Source organism: Dendrobates tinctorius, unplaced genomic scaffold (genome assembly GCF_039654945.1).
Source record: "Dendrobates tinctorius isolate UK_male_01 unplaced genomic scaffold, ASM3965494v1 ptg000254l, whole genome shotgun sequence".
NCBI lineage: Eukaryota > Metazoa > Chordata > Amphibia > Anura > Dendrobatidae > Dendrobates > Dendrobates tinctorius.
In genome coordinates, this window is record NW_027361921.1 from 13,952,099 (window position 1) to 13,976,947 (window position 24,849).

Sequence of the window (24,849 nt, forward strand, 5' to 3'; positions counted from 1 at the left end):
GACACATACCTTGCCTGGCTCACACCTTGAACCTGGTGGTGCAGTGCTTCCTCAATAATTATCCGGAGTTAACACCCCTGCTCCATAAGGTGCGAAGACTGTGCTTGCACATCTGCCAGTCGCCCGTACACTCCAGTCGTATGCAGAAGCTGCAGCAATTGCTCCACCTTACCAAGCACCACCTAATTATCGACGTTGAAACAAGGTGGAACTCCACCCTGCACATGGTTCAGAGGCTGTGTGAACAGAGGCAGGCTGTAAAGCATTTGTGGGAGGATACACGGGCAGGCAGTTTGAAGGCAGACATGGAGTTGTCTGATGTGCAGTGGTCGAAGCTGAAAGACCTCTGTAAAGTCATTCAGTGTTTTGAGGAATGCACACGGCTGGTAAGCGCAGACGACGCCATCATAAGCATGAGCATCCCACTTATGCGTCTGCTCATGCAAACTTTGACGCACATTAAGGAGCAGGCGTCTGCAGCCGAGGAGGAAGAGGAGGAGGGGAGCATTGATGACAGTCAGGCATTGTCTGCTCAGGGAACTCTCCTGGACGAGGTGGAGGAAGAAAAGGAAGAGGAGGAGGATGATAGGGATGATTATTTAGGGGAGGAGGATGCTTCTCAGGGGGCAAGAGAAAATGTTGGTGTGGCAAGGTCAGGTACAGGGTTTGTGCGTGACTGGAGGGATGTTGATTTGCCAGAAAGTGCTCCTCCACCCAGCACTCGCAGTGCATCATTGACACCTGGAACATTGGCGCACATGTGTGATTATGCCTTGCAGATCCTAAAAAGGGACCCCCGCATTGCCAAAATGATGAACGATGACGACTACTGGTTGGCCAGCATCCTGGATCCACGCTATAAAAGCAAATTCCAAAACATCATGCCACAGGAGAACCTAGAGCTAATATTGGCTAACAAGCAACGCTGGTAAACCATTTGTTTGAGGCATTCCCAGCACACAGCGGCGGTGATGGTTCTCCCACGAGCCGTAGGGGGCAACATGGAAGAGGTGTTCGTGGTGCACACAGCCGAAGTGGCGTTGGACACAGGGGTTTCATGACCATGTTGTGGACTGATTTTTCAAGTACCGCTCACACGACTGGTAATACTGCATCGATTGAAAGTGACATGAGACAGCAGTTGTCAACTATGGTTACAAACTACTTCTCGTCCCATATCGATGTTCTCCCTCACAGGTCATTCCCCTTTGACTATTGGGCTTGTAAACTGGACACCTGGCCTGAATTGGCACAATATGCCTTACAGGAGCTCGCTTGCCCTGCTGCTAGTGTGCTATCCGAAAGAATCTTCAGTGCTGCTGGGTCAATCCTGACAGAAAAGAGGACCCATCTGTCGACCCGAAATGTTGATGATCTAACCTTCATTAAAATGAACCATGCATGGGTTTCAAAGGATTTTATCCCACCTTCCCCTGCTGACACGTAGGTTGCCAGAAAAATGGATCGCTTTTGTCCTCCTCTTCCTTGGACTTTTCCAATTACTCCATTTTTAGCTGCTGAATGTCCAATATCAACATATGCCATTTTTCAACCACCCTAACTGGGCTGCCTCCCCCCACAGGGCCAGGGTCACCACCTGGCGCACGCACCCGTGCAAGTGCCGTTGCCCTGGACAGGTGGGTGGGCCCACTCTTGGGCGACGGCACTGGCACAGGGTCCCTCATAGTACAATCAAGTGTCTCTGACGGTGGGGGTGCACACCCGCCGTCAGACACACCGGCGTACTATGAGGGGCCCTGTGCCAGTACCGTTGCCCACGAGTAGGCCCCCCTGCTTGCTCAGGGCCCAAGCACTTGCAGTACTTACCTCTCCCTGCTCCACCGCTGTGTAGTCTGGGCTGTTAAATCCTTCACTGGGACTGCCAATACAAATTTGGTGAACTAATAGATGATGGTTAAGACATAGCCATGCCCTGTCCTGCTGGGCTCTATCTTCAGATTCTCTATCTTCAGTGAGTCTATCTTCGACTCACAATGAGATGCAGTGGTGGTTTATCATCAGCTTTCACGGTTTTCCGACTCACAGACGTGTGACATTCCTGCCCACATTTTTAAATGTGTCCTCTCATGCCAATCCAATAGAATCGCCTATGGCCTGTGGCTTCTGTCTTTTGCACTCCAAAGTTACCTGACAGATCATGATAGGCAGTGAGGACAATGTCTACATCTCTCCCTGTGATCACAATTTGATGGAGATGAGTAACGGTGATGGGATCCACGGTACTGCGATACAGCAAACCTTTCTTCACAAGAACTGTTTTCGCTGTCTCGACAGACAAAGTAATTGAGGGTCAGCATCGCCTCTGAGAATTCTCCCGGGAGTTTTCCCGTGATTAGTAACTCCAAAATTTCTGCAATCACTCGACTTTCCGTCTGTACTTGTATCCATCTCGTTTGCTCTTGCGGAGAGTCTGGACTGTCTTACTGAGACTGTAATATATATGAAGATTGAAAAATACCCCAACAGTGTATACTGTTGTGAGTTCATTCTCTGGCTCACCAGTTGTGAGTTCTCCTTCCAGACTCCCTCTGGTGGTAACAGGAGGTAGAGAGGCTGATTTGATCGGTGGAGATCTGCCACCTGAGAATGAGGATGACGATTGGATCTCAGGAGTCTCAGATTAGATTTAAGACAGCCGACGCCCTATTCAGTTGCTGGTGATTCCTTCTGGCTTGTCAGCTCTTGGTTTTCAGCTCTGTTCCAGTCATCTAAAGCTAAGTTTTTCTGCTAACGTTCACACTTGATTTTGTTGGTCTATTCAGTTTTTTGGTGTGGTCAGCCAGCCCCTGCTGGGGGCTGTGCTGAATTTCCACTCTTATTTATCAGTATTTTGCCAATTGGCTTTTTGTCCCTTACTAGTTCGGTCTCTTTTTGCTCTGTTTCAGAATATTTCAGAGTGCTGATATAGTGGGAGAAGTCTAGTGACTTCTGGGTTAATTTTGCTATCAGAAGTGTTGGACATGATTTTTGTAGGTTTTTTTGCAGGTTGCAGACAGTGTCTTTCCTTTCCTTTCCTGTCTAGTTAGTTTGGGCCCCATCATTTGCTCAGCCTATTTTTCTGACTGTGTTTGTGCCTTCATCTTGTTTCACCGTCAATACATGTGTGGGGGCTATCTATTCCTTTGGGGTCTGCTCTGGGGCAGTTAGTTTTCCCTTTTCTTGCTTTAGGCTTATTTAGTCCTCCGGCCGTGACAAGGCGTCTAGGAACATCGTAGGCACGCTCCACGGCTACTGCTAGTTGTGTGGTAAGATCAGGGATCTGTAATCTGCATAGTTACCAACCTCTCTGGTTTTCTGGGCTTAGCTTGTTTAGGCTTTTTCCTCCTCGGTGACCCATTCATAACAGAATCACCAGCCATACCGCAGATTCTAGGGTACTCAAAAGCAGGATAGAGTTGTTAAAAAAAAAAAGAAAAGTATCAGAATTTTTTTTTTTACATTTTTTCCTCTTTTTCCTTTGGGGCCGTAGGAGGATTTTTTTTCTTTTTCCTAATGGAGATTAAGCAATTGTCTGATCGTGAGGAGCAGCTGGCTGCTGAAGTGCAGGGAAATTCCGCCTACCTCATTCAGTCACATGCTGCTGAACCTAAGATCCCTACTCCTGATGTGTTTTCTGGGGATCGGTCTAGATTTCTGAATTTTAAGAATAATTGTAAATTGTTTCTGGCCTTGAAGCTTAACTCATCGGGGAGCTCTGTGCAGCAGGTTAAAATTGTCATCTCCTTGCTGCACGGCGATCCCCCGGATTGGGCTTTTTCTCTGACACCTGAAAATCCTATTCTGACTAATGTGGATGCATTTTTTCAAGCCTTGGGGTTGTTGTATGATGAACCTAATGCTTTTGATCAAGCTGAGAGAACCCTGTTGGCATTAAACCAGGGTCAGGATTCTGCAGAGGTATACTGCCAAAAATTCCGAAAGTGGGCGGTCCTTACTACATGGAATGATAGTGCATTGGCAGCTCTCTTTCGGAAGGGTTTATCAGAGACCGTAAAAGATGTTATGGTGGGATTTCCTGTTCCCTCTGGTCTGGATGATTCTATGTCATTAGCCATTCAAGTTGATCGGCGTTTAAGTGAACATAAAACTACACGGGAGGCGCTGCCACCTTTTCAACAAACATCTGAACCTATGCAATGTGATGGGGTTTTGTTTAGGGCGCAACGTCAGGAGTTTAGAAGGTGTAATAAGCTGTGTTTTTCTGTGGAGACGCCTCTCACATTATTTCTGTCTGCCCAAAACGAGAGAAACGTTTTGCACACACATTTGCTGTGGGCAGTATACAACCTAAGTTTCTTTTGGCAATTACTCTGATCTGCTCCTTATCCACGTTTTCCACGAAGGCTTTTGTGGATTCAGGAGCAGAGTTGAATCTGATGGATTTGGACTTTGCTAAACGTTGTGGTTTTTCCATGACGCCGCTGCGGACGCCTATTCCTTTGAGGGGTATTGATGCTACTCCTTTGGCGGAGAATAAACCTCTGTTTTGGACTCAGGTGACAATGCGAGTTGCCCCAGACCACAAAGAAAATTGTAAATTTTTGGTGCTGCATAATCTGCATGATACTATTGGTTGCAAACTCATAATCCAGTTTTGGATTGGAAATCTGGGTCTGTGGTGAGTTGGGGTTGTCAGTGTGTTCTTAGGGACGCTCCTGTTTTCTCCACGCTCCTGTTTTCTCCACCTCTCCTCAGTCTCATGATATTCCTGATTATCTAGCCGATTTTTCTGATGTATTTAGTGAGAGCAAGTCTGCGTCTTTGCCTCCTCATAGGAGTTATGACTGTGCAATTGAGTTGATGCCTGGGTGTAAATTTCCCCAGGGTCGGCTTTTCAACTTATCAGTACCCGAACATGATGCTATGCGATCCTATATTATGGAGTCATTGGAAAAGGGTCATATTAGACCATCCTCGTCACCTTTAGGTGCTGTTTTTTTTTGTGGCCAAGAAAGATGGTTCATTAAGACCGTGTATTGATTATCGTTCCCTTAACAAGATGACGGTTAAATATCAGTACCCGTTACCTCTGATGTCTGATTTATTCTCCAGAGTTAAGAGTGCCTGCTGGTTTACTAAGCTTGACTTCAGGGGGGCGTAAAATCTTATTCGCATCAAGCACGGGGATGAATGGAAGACTGCGTTTAATACTCCGGAGGGACATTTTGAGTACCTGGTGATGCCTTTTGGGCTCACTAATGCCCCTTCTGTTTTCCACTCCTTTATGAATGATATTTTCCGTGACCTTGTGGATAAGTTTTTGATCATCTATATGGATGATGTTTTGATCTTTTCTAGTGATTGGAATTCTCATGTGGAACATGTCCGGACTGTGTTCCGGATTTTGAGGGAGAATTCCCTGTTTGTTAAGGGATCGAAATGCCTCTTTGGTGTACAGAGGATTTCATTTTTGGGATTTATCTTATCTCCATCGACTATTGAAATGGACCCGGCCAAGGTACAGGCCATTTATGATTGGGTTCAGCCTACTTCTTTGAAGGCCCTCCAGAAGTTTTTGGGTTTTGCTAATTTCTATCGTAAATTTATAGGTAATTTTTCTGGTATTGTCAAACCGCTGACTGATCTGACCAAGAAGGGAGCTGATGTGCTGAATTGGTCTCCTGAGGCTATCTCAGCATTTCAGGAGCTTAAGTAGAGATTTACTTCAGCTCCAGTTTTACGGCAACCTGATGTCTCACTTCCATTTCAGGTGGAGGTAGATGCTTCTGAGATTGGTGCAGGAGCTGTTTTGTCCCAAAAAGACCCTGTGACTTCTAAGATGAATCCTTGTGCCGTGTTTTCTCGAAAGTTCTCCCCATCTGAATGCAACTATGACGAGGGGAATCGGGAATTGTTGGCCATGAAGTGGGCATTTGAGGAGTGGAGACATTGGTTGGAGGGAGCAAGACATCAAGTTGTGGTCCTTACCGATTGCAAGAATTTGATTTATCTGGAGTCGGCCAAACTCTTGAATCCTAGACAGGCTAGATGGGCCTTGTTTTACACGCGTTTTAATTTTGTGGTCTCTTTTCTTCCAGGCACTAAGAATGTTAAGGCAGACGCCCTTTCTAGGAGTTTCTTTGCCGATTCTCTTAGTGTGACCGAGCCTACTACCATCCCAGGTGAGGGGGTAGTTCTTTCTGCCATTTCGCCCAATTTGAGACGCGTCCTGGAGAAATTTCAGGAGGATAAACCTGAGCGTTGCTCTATGGGAAAATTGTATGTTCATGACCAGTGGAGAAAGAGAGTGATGTCTGAAATTCATTGCTCCGCATTGGCTGGTCATCCAGGTATTTTTGGTACCAGAGATTTGGTGAGTCGGTCTTTTTGGTGGCCTGCCTTATCTCGTGACGTCAGGAATTTTGTACAGTCCTGTGGGACTTGTTCTCAGTCTAAACCTTGTTCTCGTTCTAGTGGGTTGCTGATGCCCTTGCCGGTGCCCAAGAGGCCATGGACCCATAGCTCAATGGATTTTATTTCTGATCTTCCTGTCTCTCAGAGAATGACTGTTATCTGGGTGATTTGTGATAGATTTTCGAAGATGGTCCATTTGTACCGCTCCTAAAGTTGCCATCTTCTGCTGAGTTGGTGCCCTTGTTTTTACGACAGGTGGTTCGGTTACATGGGATTTCTGAGAATATTGTGTCCGACAGAGGATTCCAGTTTGTTTCCAGATTCTGGAAAGCCTTTTGTTCCAATCTGGGAATTCAGTTATCCTTCTCCTCCGCGTTTCATCCCCAGACCAATGGACAGACTGAGAGAACAAACCAGACCTTGGAGTCTTATTTGAGATGTTTTATATCTGCTGATCAAGATGATTGGGTCTCATTTTTGCCCTTGGCCGAATTCGCACTGAACAATAGAGCTAGTTCTGCCACTTTGATGTCACCCTTTTTCTGTAATTTTGGGTTTCATCCTCGATTCTCTTCAGGGCAAGTGGAATCTTCATCCTGCCCAGGTGTGGACACTGTGGTTAAGATAATGCAGCAGATATGGGACCAAGTGGTGGATAAGTTGTCACTCTCTCAGGAAAAGGCCCAGCGATTTTTCAACTGGCATAGGACCATTGGTCCCCGGTTTAAAGTGAGTGATATGGTTTTGTTGTCGTCTAAGAATATTCCTATGAAGGTTGCATCTCCTAAATTTAAGCCAAGATTTATTGGTCCTTATAAGATTTTGGAAATTCTTAATCCTGTTTCGTTTCGATTGGCTCTTCCAGTTACGTTCAAGATCCATAACGTATTTCACAAATCTCTGTTGAAGAGGTTTGTTGAGCCAGTGGTTCCTATGGCAGCACCTCCTGACCCTGTGTTGGTTGAAGGCAATGTGGAATATGAGGTAGATAAAATATTGGATTCTCGTTTGGTTAGACGGAGACTCCAGTATTTGGTCAAATGGAAAGGTTATGGTCAGGAGGATAATTCTTGGGTCTCTGCCTCGGATATTCATGCCAATAGATTGGTTCTTGCTTTTCACCGGGCCCATCCTGATCGGCCTGGTGGCGTGGATGAGGGTTCGGTGACCCCTCCTCAAGGGCGGGTACTGTTGTGAGTTCATTCTCTGGTTCACCAGTTGTGAGTTCTCCTTCCGGACTCCCTCTGGTGGTAACAGGAGGTAGAGAGGCTGATTTGATCGGTGGAGATCTGCCACCTGAGAATGAGGATGACGATTGGATCTCAGGAGTCTCAGATTGTATTTAAGACAGCCAACGCCTTATTCAGTTGCTGGTGATTCCTTCTGGCTTGTCAGCTCTTGGTTTTCAGCTCTGTTCCAGTCATCTAAAGCTAAGTTTTTCTGCTAATGTTCACACTTGATTTTGTTGGTCTATTCAGTTTTTTGGTGTGGTCAGCCAGCCCCTGCTGGGGGCTGTGCTGAATTTCCACTCTTATTTATCAGTATTTTGCCAATTGGCTTTTTGTCCCTTACTAGTTCGGTCTCTTTTTGCTCTGTCTCAGAATATTTCAGAGTGCTGATATAGTGGGAGAAGTCTAGTGACTTCAGGGTTAATTTTGCTATCAGAAGTGTTGGACATGATTTTTGTAGGGTTTTTTTGCAGGTTGCAGACAGTGTCTTTCCTTTCCTTTCCTGTAAAGAAAAACGTAAAGGAGCACTCCAACAATGTGTAATAGATCAATAATATACAAAAATAATATAATTTAATAAATTAAATTAATAATGTGTTCCTTTAAAGTTGGATGGCAGACCATCCGGTATCAATAAAAAAGAAGGAACTACTATGTGATGTACACGAACCACAAATTGATAAATGTGTAAATATGAAAAATTCAATGAAAATCAAGAGAATATAACAAAAATAATGTTTATTATTATAGATTCTAGCACAATATACAGCAACAATGTATAAAAGACACATAAAATTGTTATATAGTATGGCAAAAAGAACACCTCAATGTATTAGTAAATATATACAGTGGGGAAAAAAAGTATTTAGTCAGTCAGCTATAGTGCAAGTTCCACGACTTAAAAAGATGAGAGGCGTCTGTAATTTACATCATAGGTAGACCTCAACTATGGGAGACAAACTGAGAAAAAAAAAATCCAGAAAATCACATTGTCTGTTTTTTTTTCATTTTATTTGCATATTATGGTGGAAAATAAGTATTTGGTCAGAAACAAGCAATCAAGATTTCTGGCTCTCACAGACCTGTAACTTCTTCTTTAAGAGTCTCCTCTTTCCTCCACTCATTACCTGTAGTAATGGCACCTGTTTAAACTTGTTATCAGTATAAAAAGACACCTGTGCACACCCTCAAACAGTCTGACTCCAAACTCCACTATGGTGAAGACCAAAGAACTGTCAAAGGACACCAGAAACAAAATTGTAGCCCTGCACCAGGCTGGGAAGACTGAATCTGCAATAGCCAACCAGCTTGGAGTGAAGAAATCAACTGTGGGAGCAATAATTAGAAAATGGAAGACATACAAGACCACTGATAATCTCCCTCGATCTGGTGCTCCACGCAAAATCCCACCCCGTGGGGTCAGAATGATCACAAGAATGGTGAGCAAAAATCCCAGAACCACGCGGGGGGACCTAGTGAATGAACTGCAGAGAGCTGGGACCAATGTAACAAGGCCTACCGTAAGTAACACACTACGCCACCATGGACTCAGATCCTGCAGTGCCAGACGTGTCCCACTGCTTAAGCCTGTACATGTCCGGGCCCATCTGAAGTTGGCTAGAGGGCATTTGGATGATCCAGAGGAGTTTTGGGAGAATGTCCTATGGTCTGATGAAACCAAACTGGAACTGTTTGGTAGAAACACAACTTGTCGTGTTTGGAGGAAAAAGAATACTGAGTTGCATCCATCAAACACCATACCTACTGTAAAGCATGGTGGTGGAAACATCATGCTTTGGGGCTGTTTCTCTGCAAAGGAGCCAGGACGACTGATCCGGGTACATGAAAGAATGAATGGGGCCATGTATCGTGAGATTTTGAGTGCAAACCTCCTTCCATCAGCAAGGGCATTGAAGATGAAACGTGGCTGGGTCTTTCAACATGACAATGATCCAAAGCACACCGCCAGGGCAATGAAGGAGTGGCTTCGTAAGAAGCATTTCAAGGTCCTGGAGTGGCCTTGCCAGTCTCCAGATCTCAACCCTATAGAAAACCTTTGGAGGGAGTTGAAAGTCCGTGTTGCCAAGCGAAAAGCCAAAAACATCACTGCTCTAGAGGAGATCTGCATGGAGGAATGGGCCAACATACCAACAACAGTGTGTGGCAACCTTGTGAAGACTTACAGAAAACGTTTGACCTCTGTCATTGCCAACAAAGGATATATCACAAAGTATTGAGATGAAATTTTGTTTCTTACCAAATACTTATTTTCCACCATAATATGCAAATAAAATGAAAAAAAAAACAGACAATGTGATTTTCTGGATTTTTTTTTCTCAGTTTGTCTCCCATAGTTGAGGTCTACCTATGATGTAAATTACAGACGCCTCTCATCTTTTTAAGTGGTGGAACTTGCACTATTGCTGACTGACTAAATACTTTTTTGCCCCACTGTACTTTATTAATTTACCCACTGCACAGGAAAGTTTTGAGTGGTAAAAATCAAAAATGTATAATGATCCCCAAATAAAGCAGCAGAAAAAGTATCAATATACGTGTATAAAAATGAATAAAGTGAAAAACAAATGGAAAATAATAATGGTACACAATGAAAAAATTATCAAATATACAATGCTATATAGCAATTGTGATAAAATGACATATATGTTAATGATATGTGTAAAAAACAATAAAATTAACACAAAAGTGAAAATTGTGAAAAAATAACTGCTGGAAAAATGGGGTAAAAAATACTGAGCTCACATAAAAAAGTGCTCAAATATGCAGTAATGAGAGACAAGTTCCTTACACTGGGTAAATGCAGTGCCAATATGCAAAATATCTAGCGCTCAATAGCAAAACATGAAACCCTAGAATAAATGAACATATAGCGCTATATGCTAGAATGGATCAGCAGAAAAATGCAATCTACAATAAAAAGAGCGCTTATATATAAAAAATGTCTAGCGCACTATATATGCAATAAGCAAAATGCCCAGCGCTTCTATAGCACATAGGGCATTTAACCCAATCTAATATAATAAACCACCATATAGCGCTATGTGTAAAACATAAGCCAGAACAAGAAAGATACTATATTACACTGTGCAATGGATAAAAAATAATAAATAATCAAGCGCTTAATGGTAAGGTACATAACCTAATGTGATGGATTAAATTGCCTTGTAGCGCTATATAATAAACTTGGACCAGCACAGGAATACAATCTATAACATTGTGCAATGAGCTGAGTATCAAGTGCTAGAATGTTAACACAAAACCCATGTGGTGGATTAAATTGCCATGTAGCGCTATGTAGTAAACATGGGCCAGCACAAGACTAGATCTGGGACAGCACAAGACTAGATCTATAACATTGTGAAATGAACAAAATGTCTAGCGCTCAATAATAGAAAAGGCATATAGCTTAATGAAGCATAGTATATTACCCAGTGGGTGAAGAGCAGTGGTGGAGGCGGATTGCCAGAGTAACACACATTATTTTTGTTATATTTTCTTGATTTTCATTGAATTTTTCATATTTACACATTTATCAATTTGCGGTTCGTGTACATCACATGGTAGTTCCTTCTTTCCTTTCCTGTCTAGTTAGTTTGGGCCCTATCATTTGCTCAGCCTATTTTTCTGCCTGTGTTTGTGCCTTCATCTTGTTTCACCGTCAATACATGTGTGGGGGCTATCTATTCCTTTGGGGTCTGCTCTGGGGCAGTTAGTTTTCCCTTTTCTTGCTTTAGGCTTATTTAGTCCTCCGGCTGTGATGAGGCATCTAGGAACATCGTAGGCATGCTCCACGGCTACTGCTAGTTGTGTGGTAAGATCAGGGATCTGCAATCTGCATAGTTACCAACCTTTCTGGTTTTCTGGGCTTAGCTTGTTTAGGCTTTTTCCTCCTCGGTGACCCATTCATAACAGTATACTGGTGTACGCTTCGAATACATTACCCTTTTTCTACTTTTTAGATTCTTGTCTAATCCATACTGAGGCTGTGAGTGTCTTTGTCAGACTACGGAAATATTCACGGAGATTTTTAATGTTTAAATGATGCTATATATACCTGGTATCCAGTGATACTGTACCCTTTCTCAACTTTCTACAATCTTGTCGAATCCATACTGTGCCTGAGACCGTCTGAGTCTGCCTCCTGGTATATAGACATTGATTTGTAATGTGTAAACTATGCTACATATATACCTGTTATCCGGTGATACTGTACCCTTTCTCAACTTTCTACAATCTTGTCGAATCCATACTGGGCTTGAGACCATCTGAGTCTGCCTCCTGATTAGAGATGAGCAGTGTTCGAGTCGACCTGTTAGGCAAGTTCAAATTCGATCTGTTTTGGGCGGTATTTGAGCCGTTCGTCGAACTCGAACACTTTGCTTAAAATTCGGCTGTTAGAGGATCCGTTCGAGAGCGGTTCGTTCAACAAAAGCGTAACTTTAGTTACACATTAATAAAGGTTTTAACTGTTAATAGACAGTTTCATGGCATAGTAGCGGTGTCTGTAGCCAGCGGTGTAGTGCACCTGTCAAGGAGCTACACCGTGTGTGTGTTTCTAAAAATTTTTTACCGCATCTTGTCCAGAAAATCCTTTTGGGCCTTGTAGCACTGTCTGCTACTCAGCAGAGGAGCCCACCCATGAACCTAGCTATGCCACCTGCTTATGAAAGAACCAGTTTTTGACTGCATTTAGCCCAGTTAATACTTTGGGCCTAGTAACTGTGTCTGCTACCCAGCAGAGGAGCCCACCCGTGAACCAAGCTGTGCTGCCTGTTTATGTAAGAACCATTTTTTTACTCCATTTTGCCTAGTCAATACTTTGGGCCTAGTACCTGTGTCTACTGCTCAGCAGAGTTGCCTACCCGTGAACCAAGCTATGCCGCCTGTTTATGTAAGAACTGCGTGCTACTCAGCAGAGGAGCCCAGCTGTTAAGCAAGCTACAGCACCTGTGGTTTGGACAATTATTTTTTTCACATTCTTTCTGGAATGCCGGTTAGTCCTAATTCCGGAATTCCGGTTGACGTGCACTTACTGGGAAATCCTCTTTCGCGGGCAAGAATTGGAATCCCAGATCACCATCACTGACGGGGTTATCCGCACCTGTAAGTGACACACGCTGGTCCTTTCAGTGTAGCGCGCATGCAGCACCGGACATGTAAGGGCATGACAGACCTGTTATTGCTCGATCTCGCGTGCCAGAGCCTCGCGTGGCCCTCTAGTAACCTGGACGCGGACCGCGGGGTCATGCCGGAGTCTCGTTCTTTAACGGAATTAAGCAGACAGATGGACTTGTAGCCTTGAGATTGCTCATGCTTCCTCACAATTTGGTTTCTCAAGTCCTCAGACAGTTCTTTGGTCTTCTTTCTTTTCTCCATGCTCAATGTGGTACACACAAAAACACAGGACAGAGGTTGCGTCAACTTTAATCCATGTCAACTGGCTGCAAGTGTGATTTAGTTATTGCCAACACCTGTTAGGTGCCACAGGTAAGTTACAGGTGCTGTTAATTACACAAAATAGAGAAACATCACATGATTTTTCGAACAGTGCCAATACTTTTTTCCACCCTCTTTTTTATGTTTGGTGTGGAATTATATCCATTTTGGCTTTAGGGCAATTCTTTTTGTGTTTTTTCATTTAAGACAAATTAAATGAAGATAATAATACCAAAGAATTTGTGTTTGCGATCATTTTCAGGAAGAAACTGAGTATTATCTGACAGAATTGCAGGGGTTTCAATACTTTTGGCCACAACTGTAGATTTAAAAATTACCCCAACACTGTATACAGCTCTACGCTTGTGATACGTTACCCATTTACTGCTTTTTATATTCTGGTCTAATCCAAACTGACCAAGTGAGAGTCTGTTTCTGACTGTGGAAATAAATACTGAGATTGACAATGACCCCTACACTGTGTACAGCTGAACGCTTCAGATCCATTACCGTTTCACGGCTTTTTATATTGTGCTGTAATCCACACTGAGCATGAGAGCGTCTGTGTCTGCCTCCTGAAATATATATACGGAGATTTAGAATGTTTAAACTATACTATATATACCTGGTATCTGATGATACTGTACCCTTTTTCTACTTTTTATATTCTTGTCTAATCCATACTGAGCCTGTGAGCATCTCCGTGTGACTCATGAAATATATAGGTAGATTGACAATTATCCTTTGACTGTATAGAGCTGTACGCTTCTGTTACAGTACCATATATCTGATGTTATTTTGGGTACATTTTCTCCAAAATTTGGAAGTATGGTGGAAGAGGCCGCGGACGTGGGCGTGGGGGGGCCAGCTGGTACTGATGGTGGTGGTGCATCTGCTGGTAGTGGCAAAAGCACAATAGCAGCTAAGGCGGGAGGTGTTGAGCCTGCGTCATGGTCTGGCTACGGAACGCCTGGAAGGCTAACTTTTCTTTGAGTAGGTTAACCGCTTTTAAAGCCACAGCATCAGGAACTGGTTTTGGCTTACATTGCCGAAACAGACTCCAGCTAATATGCCCTCCTCTTCTGAAGTTTCAAAAAATGCAAGCACTGAGTTGTCAAGTGCTGGCTCCTGGTCAGGAAGAACCCCTTTCCTTGTGTCCTTCACCCCCACCAAAAGTGAATGATGCAGCAGGCCACACTTCACATTAGTCCATGTAGCTCTTTCCCACATACCATGCCTGGGTTATCAAGTCAAATCGTGAATTCCCCAGTCCAAGATGAATCTGACATCGAGTGTGGGTGGCCAGCCAGGGCAGTGGGGTTAATCGGTATCTCAGAGGGATGTGTCACGGTGGTGGTGACCCAGTCCGTGGGCCTGGGCGCCCATGCAAAGGGGTGAATAACGTTTATAGGTGAATGATACGTGATGCCACCTGTGGATTCTGATCAGATTGACCAGCGCTGCAGTGTCGCTTCTCTGGGAAAGATGTTGTGGTGCAGCTAAGATGTAGAAACCCTGCACAGGTAGGGCCGTAGTCGCAGGGCAGATGAAAGAGTTGGTAGATGGTGTAAAGTGCATGATGTAGCAGAGCCGTGCGCCAGGCGCAGGAGAAAGATGGCAGACACAGTCGTGCAGTTACTTTACCTGTACTTGTTAAGTGCCGTACAGGACCCAGAGTACAGATGGAGAAGGAGTTGGTCAGCCTGGAAGCAAATTAGGAATTCTCTCTCTGCAGATAGGTATTGTGGCCTCCGTTCTAGCGCTTATCTGAGGTACTCGCAGTACTGAGTTCACTGAAGTTCTCCCACGTTGACTCTCTTTTGAAACTTTCTCGTATGGCAGGCAGCCGTAGCCTTTTCCTTCTGGCTCACACAAGACGCTGCTGGGGCCTCCGAGCCTTAGTTGGGAACAGAGCATTTACAGCTGCTACTTCCTCCGGTTTCTGCTGCAGGACCATCAGTGTCCCTACAAACTCGGAGACCGGAAACCCGACCATGCGCTCCAGCTAGGAGTGAGCTTTATCTCTGCTCATCCTCCAGCTCCCCTTCTCACATCCACACACTTCCCCTTCCCTTCACAGACTTCCCCTTCCCTTCCCCTAACTTTCCTCCTCCCTACCACAGAGAGCAGCTCCTCAGCAGGAGGATGCCACAAGTGCACTGATGCCCAGCCACTGCTAGATGATTCTGCTGGTACATTGACCCAGACCACTACATTCCCCTCGCACTCTACACAGCCAGAATCTGACCCTGATGAAACTCAGGTTCCCCTTCCCGCATACTATACCACCTTACACGGTGACAAAGAGGAAGATGCAGATGAAAGTGCAGGTTCCTTGAGCAGGTGGGGGGGCATACTCATGGGCGACGGCACTGGCACAGGGCCCCTCATAGTACGCAAAAGGGTCTCTGCCGGTGGGAGGGCCCACCGTCAGACACACCGCCGTACTATGAGGGGCCCTGTGCCAGTGCCATCGCCAACGAGTGAGCCCCCCCTGCTTGCTCAGGCTCACAGCACTTTCAAAGTTGAAATACTTACCTCTCCCTGCTCCACTGCCGTGACGTCTTCCAAGTTTCCTGACAGTGACATTCTGGTCAGAGAGCGCGATGACATCACGTCTGTACGCCCTCTGCCTAAACAGTCCAAGTGCAGTGAGATGGAAGATGGGGACGACGAGGAGTCCAGACTAGTACAGGGATTCCCTAGCGAGGAGACTTATTTAATTGTTTTCAATGTTGGGACAGCTATTTTTGGGGAGCACGATACTCTGGAGAATGATATATGAGGCCTACCATACACTGGAGCATTCCAAAGGTGGACATCAGACACTGGAGCAGCATTTACATGGCCCATTATGCACTGGAGCATCAGAAATGTGGTCCATTATATATGGAGCATTATTTGGGCCCATAACACAGTGGAGCTTCATCCATGGGGACCAACATATACTGTAGCATTATGTGGAGCTCATCATATACTGTTTCAAACATTATATGGGACCAATGATTCTGTATGGAGAAATATATGGGCCTCATTACTCTGTGTAGAGCACTATGCGGTGGCCATAATACTGTACTGAGTAATATACTGTCCGTTTTTGGTGCTATTGGAGAATTTAAAATGGATATCAGTCATGAGATGTAAGAAGTGAAGTATTTTTCATTGTACTATACCGTTATTTCTCTGCCGTATCGGAGCATCATGAGTTGTGGCATGTGTTAAAGGAGCCCATTGACACTCTTTGGCCCTGGGCCCGCGAAAATCTGGAGCCAGCCCCCCCCACAACTTTAGCCAAATAACCCCCAGTTTTCAATGCCTAACTATTATTATAAAGTAAATTAAGGTTGACAAGCTTAAGTAATAAGAATTGATGTTTTTGGCATTAAAATGGGCACTGTAGGTGTGTTTCTTGTCTTCCACTCACTGCCGACTTTTCTTCCCCATTGACTAGGATTGGGTTTCGTGTTTCAGTCGGCCTTCGACTTTTCACGATAATCGACCGATTTCGTTCGACCCGACTTTTGCGAAAGTCGGGTTTCATGAATCCCGACTCGACCCGAAAAAAGGCAAAGTCGCTTGTCTCTACCAAGGAGCTCTTTTACCAAACATATAGCCGGGTCACTGCTCTGTGTCTCAGCCCAACCATGGTGAGGTAGTGGATTAAGGGAAACTTCATGAATGGCAAGACTTCTCCCTGTCACATGGTTAGAGTCTTGGGAGGCACCGTGGCGATGGAATGCTGGCATCTCTATTTCTTCCGGGTCTTCTAGATCCTCTGCTGGAACAGGAGCATTTGGCATATGGGACAAGGCATCGGCATTGGCGTTTTTAGTGCCAGCTTGGTATTTAATGACAAAGTCATAACTGGACAATAGAGACATCCAACTTGTTCCAGGGCGCCGAGCCTGGCAGTCTTCAGATGGGTTAACAGATTGTTGTCTGTATAGATTGTAAATTTAGATGAGGCCAAATAGTGCTTGAACTTCTCGGTCACTGCCCAAACGATAGCCAAGAATTCTAGTTTGAAGGAGCTATAGTTGGTAGGGTTCCTGTCAGTAGGACAAAGCTTCCAACTGGCATAAGCAATGACTTTCTCCTTACCCTACTGCACTTGAGATAGGACGGCTCCTAACCCAACATTGCAGGCATCGGTGTGCAGGTTTCCCCTTTATTATTTAAATTCGCCTTACTGGAGGCGGGGTTTCCAGACTACTGTATATATAACGTGTATTACCTAAATTCGCCAGTTGGAGGCGGTGTATCCAGCTGCACGTTTTATTATTTAAATTCGCCCTACTGGAGGCGGTGTATCCAGGGTCACGCGTGTCATGGGTTCACCTTGCGGTACTCGCTGCGTCCAGACACACGTGACCGAGACAGCAGTTTTTTCTTTGTCTGCCTCAGCAACAGGAACCTGCCAGTACCCGCTGGTTAAGTCCAAAGTGGAGAACTACCTAGCTGATTTTAATGCTGCTAGAGACTCCTCTATGCGCGGTAAGGGGTATGCATCTTTGTGAGTAATTTTGTTAAGTTGTCTGTAATCTACACACATGCGCATTGTACCATCTTTCTTTTTGACTAACACTAGGGGAGTTGCCCAAGGACTGTAAATCCCTGATTACCCCTGCTTGTTTCATTTTTCTTACCATACCTTTTGCACACTGATAATGAGCTGGAGATACAGGACGATACCTTTCCTTGATAGGTGGGTGATCTCCTGTGGGGATGTTATGTTGAAACCCTTTTAACTGTCCAAAGGATGCTTACTGAAAATCCTCTCGTATTCTTGCACCACCCGCTGCACTCCATTTTTCTGATGTACTGGAGTGGAGTCGGTGCCAACATGTATCTTTTGGAACCATTCCTCTGCCTGAACAGAAGAGCCATTGCCATCCGTCGCTTCTGACGGATCCAAGGGTTCTACAGCCTGAATATCGTTGTTGCTGACTGTGAATAGTTTGGCTACGGTTGCATAACGGGGCAAGCAAGCTTCCTCCTCTCCACAGTTCAGAACACGTACCGGAACCCTGTCCCTTTTAACATCAACAATTCCCCTGGCCGTCAGTACAGTAGGTCTGCTATCTGAATAGACTGGTTTAAGGAGAGCTTGGTAGTCCCGTGCTCTGATGCCTATGGCTGCTCTGCACCAGATGAGGGTCTCACTCCTAGGGAGAAGCATAATGAAGTGTGGATCACTCACCCTTACGCTACCAATCTCTCCACCAGTTAACACCACCTGCTGTTGCTGCACAAGGGCCTTGATATCTTTATTGAGGGCATGCTGTTCTCTTTACGGGGCCAACTCGGCTATGTCTTTCAAAATGGTGATGACCTCATTTAAACAATTTTTAATCACATTTGTGCCCAATGTTATGATAGGTTGACACTGTGCTCTGTCCACCTCTACCAGTACGAGACCTTGAGCTTTGAGCTCCACCTTCCCAACTTTAATGACAACCTCTTTGTACCCCACCTGTGTCAGAGGTTGACCATTTCTTGCTATTAATGACAAGTTACCATCAGGAAGTTGGGTGAAATCAGCATCAGTCCAATATCTCTGGTACAGTGTGCGAGGTATTGTGGTTACCTGTGATCCAGTGTCCACGAGGGCTGTGAAGGGGATACCATCCACTACCACGGGTATAAGTGGACGTCCTCCAACATACCTGTTTCTCCAGTTAGTTGGACCAGATTGTTTTACTCCTGGGGGTTGGTCCTCAGCCCCAGGGGTCGCCCATTTAAAGGACAAAGTCCATGTCAGGGTTCTGCAATGGCATCATGCGCAGTTGTGCCTTACTGGAATCAGACAAAAGACCCTCAATGAACTGCTCTTTCAGCATTTTGTTCTCATCTCTTACACTGTCTGGATCAATTTGTTTAATGGCCCGCAGCGCCTTCTGCAGGTTTAAGGCATAGTCTAATTGTGTCCTGTGATTTCTGTCTGCAGCTAAAAAATCGCATCTTTATTTCTGAAGCAGTACGGGTGTCAAAAGTATCCTTTAATATAGCAAAAATGTCTTTCACAGTCTTTTTATCAGTCGCTGGACAAGATTTAACAGATGATCCCTGGGGGAGTAGATGGTGATGGCAGTGCAGATGTTTAACCCTCTCCAACCAGGGCTGACCCCCAGAGATTGTGATGGACGAACAAGGCATGGAGTAATAAGACAGGAGACAAGGAAAGTCACTTTATCATTTACTGTAGTTCAGGTGCAGTTCAGAGGAGATATTACAACTCTCACCAGGTTACAGTCTGCTCTGCAAAATGGGAGTTAACCTTCTCTCTGCTGTGACTCAGTGTAAGCTTTCTGCTATTCTAATCCCTTCTGGGACCAAGGCTTCCAGGAGTCTAGAACTTTCCAGTATAGCCACTACTCACTGTGTTTTCCTCCTCTTGCAACTTGCAGCATGGATCCAGCGTGAAGCTCACATTCTTTATTGCACAATCCCTCACTGATCCTAGTTTGCTGCAGTCTTCCTGGGGGAAACACTCCACTGTTGGTTGTATAAACTTGCACAGTCTCTCAGCTTACCACCCTGCTCTGAAAGCATGGGAGGCCTAGGGGCTGACTCCCTGATGCTTCTTAGCTTTACTCCTGGAGGGAGCACATGGCATGGCTTCCAAGAGCGTTCTCCATCTTCCCTTCTTCTTCACTCAAACAACAACTCTCGACTCCTCCCCCTCCCAGTTAGGGTATGTCTGCAAAGCTCTAAGCTTCAGACAAGTAGGGGAGTGAGGTAAATTGTGTGTGTGTGTTGTGGCCTCTAGCAGAGAAAGCATAACTCCCGTTGCTTACAAAGCACATACAAAACAGTACATACAGTATTTAAATATAGGCTTTGTGACTTTCAGAGTCCCTCCTTCATAAAAGAAACAGGGTGTGTCTGATGATGTGTCACACACCACATGGCCAGAAAAGGTTGTAAAATGTTAAAATGACGTTTCCCAGTGAACGCATTTGTCTTGGTTGAAAGCAATGCTAAAGTTCAAAAACGCATCAAAAACGCTACGTGTGAACATAGCCCAAGGTGTGGAGGAGCATTTTTGTTTTTGATTATTTATTTTGTCTTATATACTAGTCAGTACCCTAGAAAGGATGTTCCTTAACATATTTCCCAGGAAAACCCATTTTGGTTTTGTTTATGTATGTTTTATTGTGAGTCTGTAAAACTTGCAAAAGACTCTGACAACATTGTTCACAGCAGTGACCTGGAAGTCAGATATGCTTTTAGGGGTCTTCCCCTTGCTGTTCCCATGTCATTTGAGCACTGTTCCCATTGATTTCTGCAATTTCTAGTCCCTCTGCAGACCGCCGGGGGCCAACGGAAAAATGTCCGAGTTTCCCATAGACTTACTGTCATGATCCAAGGTGGATCTGACAGTTTAAATGCACAAAGTGAACTTTTTTCCTTTGGCTTGGTGCCAAAGTGGGTTGATTGCCCCCGGTGGCCATTAGAATTATTACACGTGGTGTCGTTCATTCAAAGTTGCCCCGATGGTGGTGAGCGGTAGTGCACTTTAGTTTCTTTGGTTTAATGTGCACTTAATTACAAATCAGGTGTTAGGCTCTATAAAAGGGAGCCAGGTGTGTTCAATCACTGATGGTGATATTGTGTGTCCATTTGGCAAGGAAGCCTGGGTGAGGAAGGAGCTGAACATGAGTCCTGCGCAGCCCAGCCAGAGGGGACGAGTGGCAGCTATGTGGTCTGCAAGAAGGTCTGGCATTGCGTGATGGAGTCACAGTCTATGGTGTCAGCAGGAAGTGCTACTATGGCTTGGGGGAGTGACGACGATGGAGAGAGTTGCACTCAGCATGCGGGACTTGGTTGCTGAGAGATGGACTCAAGCATGCTTGACTTTTTGGGCAGGAGCTGAACACATATTTGGGACTCTGTTACTGGACTTCTGCAATTGGTGGACTCTGCTCCAAAGCGGCACTATGGTGAAGGATCCAGTTATGGCGATGGATCCGGGTGGAGGAGAAGATGCACACAGGTGGTGGGCTCTGTTGCTAGAAGCGTACGCAACAGAGCAAAGCTAAGTGGTGTTTCCCCTGTATTGTCATTTTCCCTCATGTGTGTTAAGTGCAGTGGTGGGATTAGTTTCCGCACCGACCAATTCCCTAGTGAGGGTTTAGGTCAGGGTGAGCTAGGGTTTTTAGGCTCCTGTGCGCGCCCGGTGCGGAACCGGCATAGGGAACGTTAGGAGTGCAGGGACACTGGCTCAGGGGAGCTCAGGAGGTCTCCATTTCCCTATTCCCTATCACAGGGCCCACCATTGTTAATGTTTCCCAGGTTTCCCTTATTATTTAAATCCGCCTTACTGGAGGCGGGGTTTCCAGACTTGTACATACGTGTAATATCTAAATTCGCCAGTTGGAGGCGGCGTATCCAGCTGCACGTGTTATTATTTAAATTCGCCCCACTGGAGGCGGTGTATCCAGGGTCACGTGTGTCATATGGGTTCGCCTTGTGGTACTCGCTGCGTCCAAACACACGTGACCGTGACACTTACATTGGGCTCGTTGCTCTGGTCGAGCACCTGAGCATTCCAATTTGCTCCACCTGAGCAACGAGCACCCGAGCATTTTAGTGCTCACCCATCACTAATGATGTTATGTTTCTTCTAGGTTACAACATTTGTACAGAGACTCATGGCCTTGTAATATTTCACTCTTTGCATTTTGTGCGTTTCTCTTATAGGTTGCCCTAGAACACATACAGTGGGGCAAAAAAGTATTTAGTCAGTCAGCAATAGTGCAAGTTCCACCACTTAAAAAGATGGGAGGCGTCTGTAATTTACATCATAGGTAGACCTCAACTATGGGAGACAAACTGAGAAAAAAAATTCCAGAAAATCACATTGTCTGTTTTTTTTTCATTTTATTTGCATATTATGGTGGAAAATAAGTATTTGGTCAGAAACAAAATTTCATCTCAATACTTTGTGATATATCCTTTGTTGGCAATGACGAGGTCAAACGTTTTCTGTAAGTCTTCACAAGGTTGCCACACACTGTTGTTGGTATGTTGGCCCATTCCCCCATGCAGATCTCCTCTAGAGCAGTGATGTTTTTGGCTTTTCGCTTGGCAACACGGACTTTCAACTCCCTCCAAAGGTTTTCTATAGGGTTGAGATATGGAGACTGGCTAGGCCACTCCAGGACCTTCAAATGCTTCTTACGAAGCCACTCCTTCGTTGCCCTGGCGGTGTGCTTTGGATCATTGTCATGTTGAAAGACCCAGCCACGTTTCATCTTCAATGCCCTTGCTGATGGAAGGAGGTTTGCACTCAAAATCTCACGATACATGGCCCCATTCATTCTTTCATGTACCCGGATCAGTCGTCCTGGCCCCTTTGCAGAGAAACAGCCCCAAAGCATGATGTTTCCACCACCATACTTTACAGTAGGTATGGTGTTTGATGGATGCAACTCAGTTTTCTTTTTCCTCCAAACACGACAAGTTGTGTTTCTACCAAACAGTTCCAGTTTGGTTTCATCAGACCATAGGACATTCTCCCAAAACTCCTCTGGATCATCCAAATGCTCTCTAGCAAACTTCAGATGGGCCTGGACATGTACAGGCTTAAGCAGTGGGACACGTCTGGCACTGCAGGATCTGAGTCCATGGTGGCGTAGTGTGTTACTTATGGTAGGCCTTGTTACATTGGTCCCAGCTCTCTGCAGTTCATTCACTAGGTCCCCCCGTGTGGTTCTGGGATTTTTGCTCACCGTTCTTGTGATCATTCTGACCCCACGGGGTGGGATTTTGCGTGGAGCACCAGATCGAGGGAGATTATCAGTGGTCTTGTATGTCTTCCATTTTCTAATTATTGCTCCCACAGTTGATTTCTTCACTCCAAGCTGGTTGGCTATTGCAGATTCAGTCTTCCCAGCCTGGTGCAGGGCTACAATTTTGTTTCTGGTGTCCTTTGACAGCTCTTTGGTCTTCACCATAGTGGAGTTTGGAGTCAGACTGTTTGAGGGTGTGCACAGGTGTCTTTTTATACTGAAAACAAGTTTAAACAGGTGCCATTACTACAGGTAATGAGTGGAGGAAAGAGGAGACTCTTAAAGAAGAAGTTACAGGTCTGTGAGAGCCAGAAATCTTGATTGCTTGTTTCTGACCAAATACTTATTTTCCACCATAATATGCAAATAAAATGAAAAAAAAACAGACTATGTGATTTTCTGGATTTTTTTTTCTCAGTTTGTCTCCCATAGTTGAGGTCTACCTATGATGTAAATTACAGACGCCTCTCATCTTTTTAAGTGGTGGAACTTGCACTATTGCTGACTGACTAAATACTTTTTTGCCCCACTGTATGCATGGGGACATGCATATTTATAAAATGGGTGACTATGCAATTCCCCAAAGTTGTTGTTTTGTGCCTTTAACCCCTTTCTGTCATGTGACGTACTATCCCGTCCATGTGCCCTGGGACTTAATTCCCAGGGACGGGATAGTACGTCACAGCGATCAGCGGCACCCACATGGTGAGCGCCGCTGATCGCAGCCGGGTGTCAGCTGATTATCATAGCTGACACCCGGCAGAATGTGTCAGGGGCGGTCACGGACCGTCCCCGACACGTTAACCCCTTGCACACCGCGATCAAACACGATCGCGGTGTACCGGGGGTTAAAGGGAAGCATCGGCAGGGAGGGGGCTCCCTCCGTGCTTCGCTGAGCCCCCCACGGCAGCGCAATGTGCAGCGCTGCTGCGGGGGGGCTCCATCCCTGCAGGTCCCTGAATCCAAGATGGCGACGGGGACCTTCGGGAGCCTGCAGGGAGCTGACTTCCTCACTGCCTGCAAAGCGCAGGCAAGGAGGAAGCCTTGTGCAGTGCCTGTGACTGATCGCTGATCTGTCACAGTGATCTGTGATGTGACAGATCAGCGATCTGCCACAGGACAGTGATGTCCCACCTGGGACAATGTAATAAAGTTAAAAAAAAAAAAAAAGTGTAAAAATAATTTTGAAAAAATTGCTAAATAAATAAAAAAAATTTCCCTAATAAATTCATTTTTTGGAAATAAAAAAAACAAAACAATAAAAGTACACATATTTGATATTGCCGCGTCCGTAACAACCCGCCCTATAAAACTGTCTCATTAGTTAACCCCTTTAGCGAACCCCTTAAAAATAAAAAAAAACGAAGCAAAAAATAATGATTTATTATCATACCGCCGAACAAAAAGTGCAATACCGTGCGACCAAAAAGATGCATATAAATATGCATAATTACGCTGAAAACGTCATCTTGTCCCACAAAAAACAAGCCACCATACAGCATCATCAGTGAAAAAATAAAAAAGTTATAGCTCGCAGAATAAAGCGATGCAAAAATAATTATTTTGTATATAAAATTGTTTTCATTACATAAAAGCACCAAAACATAAAAAAGACCTAAATGAGGTATCGCTGTAACCGTACTGACCCGATGAATAAAAGGGCTTTATCAATTTTACCGCACGCGGAACGGTGTAAACGCACCCCCCAAAAGAAATTCATGAAACGCTGGTTTTTGTTCATTCAGCGTCCCAAAAATCGGAATAAAAAGCGATCAAAAGATGTCACATGCCCGAACATGATACCAATAAAAGCGTCAACTCGTCCCGCAAAAATTAAGACCTCACATGACTCAATGGGTCAAAATATGGAAAAATTATAGCTCTCAATATGATGCCAAAACTATTTTTACAATAAAAAGCGTCTTTTAGCGTGCGACAGCTGCCAAATATAAAAACCGCCATAACTAGTAAATCAAACCCCCCGTTATCACCCC